General features: G+C 37.3%; 1 long non-coding RNA gene across 1 annotated transcript; it reads left to right on the forward strand.

The window, feature by feature from the left end:
* The first annotated feature begins 916 nt into the window (after positions 1-916).
* Positions 917-7,695, forward strand: LOC127521472 (uncharacterized). Its single transcript, XR_007932365.1, has 3 exons — positions 917-5,022; positions 6,623-6,841; positions 6,948-7,695. It is a non-coding gene; the product is annotated as an uncharacterized LOC127521472 (long non-coding RNA).
* Positions 7,696-9,424: the final 1,729 nt, after the last annotated feature.

The raw sequence follows: 9,424 nt of genomic DNA on the forward strand, positions 1-9,424 counted from the left end.
AATGTTCACCTTTTGATTATCATTGTTGCCTCTAATAATTATGTGATTTTTAATTTCCAACCTATTTTGGGTTCATTTTAAGCCAGCCATATAGTAATTTTTAAACAATAGTTGGGTTAAGTAAAACTGCCCAGCATGTTGGGCAAACATTTAACCCAACCAATGGGTTAAAACAACCCAACTGCTGGGTTTGTCCATATTTAACCCAACTTGGGTTGTTTTTAACCCAGCATTTTTTAGAGTGTTACAAGAAAATATAACATTCCTTAAGGTTGTGACTTCCAGTAATTAATGTCATCACACTTTCTACATCATGGCAGAGAATCAAGTGACTAATCTTGTCCCTTTTTTTTTTTTACACAAATTGTGATTACTAGTTAACCATGTTAACCACGTTGCACTTTTAAAAAAACAAATGTTCCAAAAGGGGTTTTTTCGCAGTGATAACATATAGAAGAACGATTTTTTGGTTCCACAAAGAACCTTTCAGTGAACAGTTCTTAAAAGAACCATTTTTTTCTTATAGAACATTTTAATAATCTTTTTCCCACTATAAACAACCTTTTGTGCAGTGGAAAGATTCCATAATTGTTAAAGGTTCTTCATGGAACAATCAATACCTTTATTTTTATGTTTGTATTGTAAGAAAAAGTAATCAAACAAAAAAATTGGTCCAAATTGATGTGAAGTTTATCAGTAACCCTCAAACCAATTTTGGAATCAAACTAGCCCTTACTGAGTGATTTAAACTCATTCTGGCTTGAGTTGACTGGTTCTTAAAGTTGTTAATGTTATATTATAGGCTCTTCAGATCTATATATATGTTTCTAGGTTCTTTAAAGCAACAGAATATAGATGGTTAGAGCTAATAAGTTCTTTGTATAAGTTTCTTCTTTGACGTAAGATAGACTAGCTATCAATACTTGCATTGTGGGTTTACTGTAAGCACAGTTATTCCTCTGTGAAAGTTATGAGATAGTAATGTTCCCTATACTATAGGCTCATTTCCCATCAGAATGGCCTCTGACTCTTTTGTGAGTAAGTCAGTCATTATGAGAAAACAGGAAGCTGATGGCCACTATTGTGCTTGGACTCAAGAAGGGTCATCAAAACACTTCTGTAAATGTTATAAAAAGGAATTTGTGGCTACAGTATAGTTTCTTTTGCTGTTGCTTTTAGAAACAATTAAAAATGACTAAAGTTTAAAGTCTGAGTTTTCAACCATCGGTCCATGTGGAATATATATATAAAATATAGGCTATAGGACATTAATTCTCATGACATTTCTAACTGACTAATCTTCAACTTTCTAAATAATGCTAATATAATATATTATAGTTATAGTTCTTAATGAAGTTATTATAGGATATACTAAGGGTCCCTGTATATGGCTGGAGGCAAAGGTTCAAAACCCCTGGTTTTGAATATGAGACACTTTTTGAAAATCAAACTAAATTTAATTTTGGGCTTAATAGCTTTCTGAATGGATATTCTGAACTCTGATCTCTTTTTTCCAATTAGGATTAGGAGAAACCGGGTCTAAACTGCAGCCGTAAACTGCTTTGAGAGTTATTTGCTCGTGACTTGACCCCATCTGTGAAGGTCACCCATTAACAACAGTTTTTCTTGTCTGTGTGTGATTGGTTACATATTTGCATTACAAAAGTGGTGCACTAAAAATGCAAAAAGAATGACACATAGTTGCACAATTGAGATTCATTATCAGCGTGAGTCAAGCGTAGGGAAGAACCCTTTTCTTTGCTCGAGAATATGATGTAATGCAATGCTGAGGTCATTCTGTGGTTGCCATGGCATCACCTTGGGAACGTGAATTTGGGGTAAATCAAACTTTCAATCAGTTTCAATCAATCAATTAACCTTCTCAGAATGTCTTTATTTCTTATTGTTCATGTGTCTTGCATCAAATTGAGCCTTCAAAACTGGTTTCAACAGCAAGAAACCTCATTCTGGTTACAAGATGTATCATTGTCTGACTAATCTGACCACAATCCTGAGGTTGTGACTGAAAACTCTTGTTTTGAACCACAGACTAAATTTGAGCTCAGCACCTGTGAAGGGATTGAAAAGTTTCCAGGCATCCAATTAGAGAAAAAAACGTGTATTGTTTGCAGAATCCCTATATGACGAAGTCGACTTTCAGCCAGACTCCGTTTCGTTAAGTTTCAGCAATACTAGGCCTGTTGAAACACCCGTCCTACAAATGTAAAGTTTATCATATGTTGTTCAAAGTTCTGCTTTTACAACCGTGACTTATTTTCCCACCTCTCCCGACCATTGCCGTGTAAAGAAAGCAAATCAGGTTACAGCAATCCTCTTTTTGGATTATTTTCTTAGGGTTTGGGCGTTATAACTCAAATCACTCCCAGCCTCTCTCTCTCGCTCTCACACACACCCGCAGGCTCAACAAATGTTAGAAGATAATTTATCTCACAGTTTATATTGCGTACACATCAGCGTTCAGGTGTCTACTCTGAAATGAAACCTCTGTGTCAGAAATGATTCCGGATGGGATTCTAACACACTCCATGTATGTGCAGTGCTGTGTTCACTTAACCTCATGCAAGAGCATTTAACTGAAGGCTTATGAACACTCAACATTGCCCCTTGCCCCTCTTTCTGACACAATTGGACCGGCTGAAGGTGTCTCCTGGGAGACATTAGTCAGTGAAAAAGCAAATACTCCATTTTGAAACCATGTTTTCAATTTAGAGGCACATGGTTTGAATTAGGGTCATGCTTACTGAGGTGGGTGAGTGGGAGGGTTAGCCTCAGGACAGAGGTGAGTGAGAGCTTCCTATACACCCACATTTACACTTTAACTATCAACTTTGTTTCAGTTTTAGGGACTTTTGGATTCAGGATGGTTATGGTTATTGATTTAATTTAATAGTGCAGCTAACAAATTAAAGGAGTAGTTCACACAAAAAGTCATCATTTACTCACCTTCATGTCGTATGACATGTATGACTTATTTTCTTCTTCAGACCACAAAAGAAGTTACTTTTAAGAATGTTTTTGTCAGTGAAACATCTCACTGAATTTTAGAACGACATGAGGGCAAGTAAATGATGACCGAATGTTCATTTTGGGGTGAACAATCCCTTTAAACTGTCTGAATATGTAGAAATATGTAAAATATTTTAAAAGTTTTCATTGCAATACGACACTTAATTTGTTTAGCAAGGATTTGAAAAGTAGATGCATGGATATTTGAAAACTGATTATATTTAGCATTATTAAGCTGCACTTAAACTATTTTGACTCGGTGAGTTGCTCCAGAAATCACAGTTATTTGTTATATGTTACATGCAATGCTGTGCTTAATGTACAATTTGATATAATATACAATAGGGGTGTAAAATGGTGTGCCAGTTGAAGAGAACAGTTGTAATGACAGACTAATATGAATCTAGTGGTATTAACTTTATAACTATAATACATTTTATCTATATACCACCGTTCCAAAGTTGAAATACAGTTTATATTCCAAGATATAATAGAATAAAAATTATAAACAATAATTTCCAGTGCGTAATGCTATATTATTAAATAGTTATATAATGCTGTAATGGTTGCTAAGCCCCAGGTTGTAGCCCAGTTTTTAAATGCATAAACCTATTCTTTGGTTTCCATGAAGATTTCATTGCTTCTCTAAATGGCAAAGCGAACGCTTTTGGCATCTAAATTAAATTTAATTGACGGATTAGGTTTTTTTTTTCATCCTAGTAGTGCTACTCGTTTGGAAAAGTTTTGTGATTCTGAAAATAGGCATGAGGGGTAGTCTGGAATTCTTGGATTACATCATCCTTTATGATGTCATCATCATTGGGTGACTTTGGCACGTTACCGAACGGGTGAAGTCAGGCGGAATTTTTGCTCTCGCTGCCCAGTGCAAATCATTTAAAACGGAGCCTCAGGGCGTATCAGTACGAGCAACTGTTAACCCCCCATACTACTCTCCTTTCCTTTCATCACTTGTCTCTTCAAGGGGACAGTCGAGAGAGGGTGACGTCTTCGTTTTGAAAAATGGCAAAAAGAAAAAAAAAAGCCTGTGTTTTTCTCTTGGGGGACATCATAATGATTTGATTTACTGGCGGTCATTTGATCAACATCGTGCGCTCCACTCCCTAAACACACACTCCTCTAGCAGCGGCAGGCGCGCGCAAGAAGGTGCAGGCTGCCGGACATCTCGGAGCTGGAATCACATTTATTCTCATTAGATCGCGATAGTGTCAGCTGGAGGCAGGGGAGGCACGAGCCAGGGCCATAAAAACTACCTCACTACCTTTTCCCGCCATTACCTCATACAGATCACATCACACCCAGTTAGTCCTTCTCCAGTCTCCGCCGAAGCTGCACGCTGCCGTATGTTTGTAATGATTCAGTCGCTTTTTGCCGGTCAGGCTTACTGCCAACTTGTCAAATTACCCTCGTAAATTGGGAAGGAAATGGTCCGTTTACAACCTTGAAACATACAACAGTTTTCAACAGGTTTTGGGGTTGGGTGAGTAATTTGCATATGCATTTCAAGTCGATATGCAAGTCTTCACGTGTCTTAAGTAGACTACACCTTCTGTATCTGCGTTTCCTTGCAATAACAGACACTGATAATGTTCTACTTCAATTTTCCCTCTCCATCTGTTTTTTTAACCCAGTGAAAAATTGTGGTTAACCCCATCCATGTACAATTTTAAGCTATACACTTTAGCGTGACAAAACTGTGTTTTTAAGAAAAACATCAGATTTGATATTTGACCAGCAGTTTTTATTGTTATTATTGACAAGATTATTACATTTATATTGATATTTTAAGCATCTCGTGCAACAAGAGCATTAAAGGGATAGTCACCCAAAAATGAAAATATGATGTTTATCATCCAAGATGTAGGTGACCCATTGCCATGCATTATACGACTGACAGACTGCAACGGTTGGAGTTAAAAATCATAATTTGTGTTCTACTGAAGAAACAAAGTCACCTACATCTTGGATGCCCTGGGGGTAAGCAGATAAACATCAAATTTTCATTTTTGGGTGAACTATCCCTTTAAGTTAGAAGTAGCATTTAAGGTCAAGGAAATATTTTAATAAGTTTTTTTTTTTTTTTTAAGCTGCATATTCAACACACTCGTGGCAATTCATAACTATGTTTTGGTGATTTGGCACCATATTGATGGATAATTCATATGAATCTGTACAATCTCATTCATACATTTTATTGTGATCTGCTTCACATGAATCGCATAGTACAAATTCATACGAAATTGCCACCTTGTAAAATAGTTATGTTTTCTCATGAGATCTGGTTGGCATATTTAAAGACAACATGAATGGTATAAGTGGAGAGGCGTTCACATTGTATTTGATTGGATAAAGATCAGTGCAGTGCAGGATGAGTCATCTGTATTTCTGATCAGTTTTCCCGTACCGTACATTTTAAATGCATATATCTAATTTTGGGCCTGTTTACTTGATTACTGTTTACTAGTGTATTAAGTTTTGGTCGATCGGATCACAAGTAGACTAGAGAGACACATACTTGTTTACATCTGGTATTTTAATCTTAAATTTTATTTTATTTTAAGACTTCTTAAAATAAAATCAGGAAGAAATCAGGACCACTTCTGTCCTGATTTCTTCGAGGGGAGGGTCTATGGGCAGGTATATGGGTATTTTTTGGGGGGATTTTTCAAACTAATGGACAAAATAATCTTGCATAATTTACATATGAACGTCCAGAGACAACAGGAAGACATACGGAGAGCATCAACTTTTGTTTTTGCTCTAATAGCCGCAAGACCGGCCGAACGCGGTGAGTGCGTGTTGGAAATCAGGAATGGTGAGAGAACATTGTGCTTGGTACATTTTTCATCTTCAGTCGACAAAGTTTAAATCCCATCTGGATAGCGCACTTTCCATAATGTTTACACATTAGTTCAGTAGGGGGAGAGTAGACGGTCTTTTGTGGCTATTTGAACACATTTGACCACATGAGCGTTTACACTATGAAAGCAATTCGATCGAATGCGTTTTCCCCTCCCTCTGGAAGTGGTCAAAAGTGGACAAGCTCAAAAAGTTTTAGACCCCGTTTACACCTGTATTTAGCGTCATTCACTTGTGATCCAATCGACCAAAACGCATCTTAATATCAGGTGTAAACAGGGCCTTTGTTACATTTCAGAAGAGCACTAGCATGTAGATGGCCTAAAAACACATATAAAAATACATGGACTAAAAGACATACCATTTTGAAGAATAAATTTCATATATAGAGCTAAATGTAACTTGAAAAAAATATGGCATAAAAAAGAAGCTCTGGTGACCACACATCAGGTCGTGACCTCAAGGTTGAAAACCTCTGCTCTAGCAGTCATCAGATCATCTTTTTTGCCACCGAACCTATTATCTGTTATAAATCAATCTCAATCCACAGATGTCTAGAAAGCTTCTACTTTAGTTTTGTCAAGGCCAGTTAATGGCAGTTAACTGTGCACAGGCTTTCCTGTGGCCAGCCAAACCCCCCCCGTCCCATTTGCTCATTTGTCATTCACAGTAAATATTTTGTCAGGATGCTTTTTACAGATGGCTGTTTGTTTTACAGCGACAGCAGAGGTCAATAGAGATGGCTCCACGAGATGAACTGGCTCGCTCCCCCGAGACGTGCGTTCTCAGTGAGGCCCAGTGATAGATGAAGTGTGCAAGGGATTGGTTCTGGTCCGTGTTCAATCAAACTTCATGGCTTACATTGGGTGAGGCACGGGCGCGTTATGGGACCTGTTTTGTGTTCTATAGGTTGTGGAGTGTGGCTTTGTTTGTATTGGTGAGTGCTTACTAGCTATTAAAATGAAGAATATTGGTCATTTTGCATGTAGTATATTCAGTGTCAGTTTAGACTGAAATGAATGACAGATCTGTTGTTTTTCCAGGAGACCTTCCCATATCCATTTACACATTGTCTACGTTTGCACATAGATTGAAAGCTGGCATAAGTGTTTCAGCTTTAACAGAACTTGGATTCCATTCAATGAAAATGAATAGAGACCTCAGTTTAGTTGGTCTTCATTTAGTTTGTGTAGAAAAGAGCAGCATCACTGGAAGTAACATTTTGAATTAAATGGGAAATTGGCTGAAATTTTATTTTCTTGTAAACGTACTCCAGTAATTATCGAAACTTGTTTCCGCCACTAAATAAAAAATAAAAAAGGTAATTACGACTTTCTATCTCACAATTCTGACTTTTTTCTCACAATTGCGTGTTATAATGTCAGAATTGCGAGATATAAACTTACAATTATGAGAAATAAAGTCAGAATTGTGAGTTATAAACTCACAATTGCACATTATAAACTCACATTTGCGAGAAATAAAGTTAGAATTGCGAGAAATAAACTCACAATTGCGAGAAATAAAGTCAGAATTGCGAGATATAAACTCACAATTGCGCATTATGAACTCAATTGCACATTATAAACTCACAATTACGAGAAATAGTCAGAACTGCAAGTTATAAACACAATTGCTAGAAATAAAGTCAGAATTGCGAGATATAAACTCACAATTGTGCATTATAAACTCACAATTATGAGAAATAGTCAGAACTGCAAGTTATAAACACAGTTGTGAGAAATAAAGTCAGAAATGCGAGATATATATATCGATTTGCGATATACAGGTACTGGTCATATAATTAGAATATCATCAAAAAGTTGATTTATTTCACTAATTCCATTCAAAAAGTGAAACTTGTATATTATATTCATTCATTACACACAGACTGATATATTTCAAATGTTTATTTCTTTTAATTTTGATGATTATAACTGACAACTAAGGAAAATCCCAAATTCAGTATCTCAGAAAATTAGAATATTACTTAAGACCAATACAAAGAAAGGATTTTTAGAAATCTTGGCCAACTGAAAAGTATGAACATGAAAAGTATGAGCATGTACAACACTCAATACTTAGTTGGGGCTCCTTTTGCCTGAATTACTGCAGCAATGCGGCGTGGCATGGAGTCGATCAGTTTGTGGCACTGCTCAGGTGTTATAAGAGCCCAGGTTGCTCTGATAGTGGCCCTCAGCTCTTCTGCATTGTTGGGTCTGGCATATCGCATCTTCCTCTTCACAAGGTCAGGTTAAGGTCAGGCGAGTTTGCTGGCCAAATAAGAACAGGGATACCATGGTCCTTAAACCAAGTACTGGTAGCTTTGGCACTGTGTGCAGGTGCCAAGTCCTGTTGGAAAATGAAATCTGCATCTCCATAAAGTTGGTCAGCAGCAGGAAGCATGAAGTGCTCTAAAACGTCCTGGTATACGGCTGCGTTGACCTTGGACCTCAGAAAACACAGTGGACCAACACCAGCAGATGACATGGCACCCCAAACCATCACTGACTGTGGAAACTTTACACTGGACCTCAAGCAACGTGGATTGTGTGCCTCTCCTCTCTTCCTCCAGACTCTGGGACCCTGATTTCCAAAGGAAATGCAAAATTTACTTTCATCAGAGAGCATAACTTTGGACCACTCAGCAGCAGTCCAGTCCTTTTTGTTTTTAGCCCAGGCGAGACGCTGCTGACGCTGTCTGTTGTTCAAGAGTGCCTTGACACAAGGAATGCAACAGCTGAAACCCATGTCTTGCATACGTCTGTGCGTAGTGGTTCTTGAAGCACTGACTCCAGCTGCAGTCCACTCTTTGTGAATCTCCCCCACATTTTTGAATGGGTTTTGTTTCACAATCCTCTCCAGGGTGCGGTTATCCCTATTGCTTGTACGCTTTTTTCTACCACATCTTTTCCTTCCCTTTGCCTCTCTATTAATGTGCTTGGACACAGAGCTCTGTGAACAGCTAGACTCTTTTGCAATGACCTTTTGTGTCTTGCCCTCCTTGTGCAAGGTGTCAATGGTCGTCTTTTGGACAACTGTCAAGTCAGCAGTCCTCCCCATGATTGTGTAGCCTACAGAACTAGACTGAGAGACCATTTAAAGGCCTTTTCATGTGTTTTGAGTTAATTAGCTGATTAGAGTGTGGCACCAGGTATCTTCAATATTGAACCTTTTCACAATATTCTAATTTTCTGAGATACTGAATTTGGGATTTTCCTTAGTTGTCAGTTATAATCATCAAAATTAAAAGAAATAAACATTTGAAATATATCAGTCTGTGTGTAATGAATGAATATAATATACAAGTTTCACTTTTTGAATGGAATTAGTGAAATAAATCAACTTTTTGATGATATTCTAATTATATGACCAGCACCTGTATACTCAATCAATTGTAAGTTTATATCTCACAATTCTGACTTTATTTCTCGCAATTGTGAGTTGGGAACAAAATGTTATTTTTTCTCAGAATTGTGAGATATAAACTTGCAATTGCGAGTTATAAAGTCCAATTCTG

Source organism: Ctenopharyngodon idella, chromosome 1 (assembly GCF_019924925.1).
Source record: "Ctenopharyngodon idella isolate HZGC_01 chromosome 1, HZGC01, whole genome shotgun sequence".
Classification (NCBI taxonomy): Eukaryota; Metazoa; Chordata; class Actinopteri; order Cypriniformes; family Xenocyprididae; genus Ctenopharyngodon; species Ctenopharyngodon idella.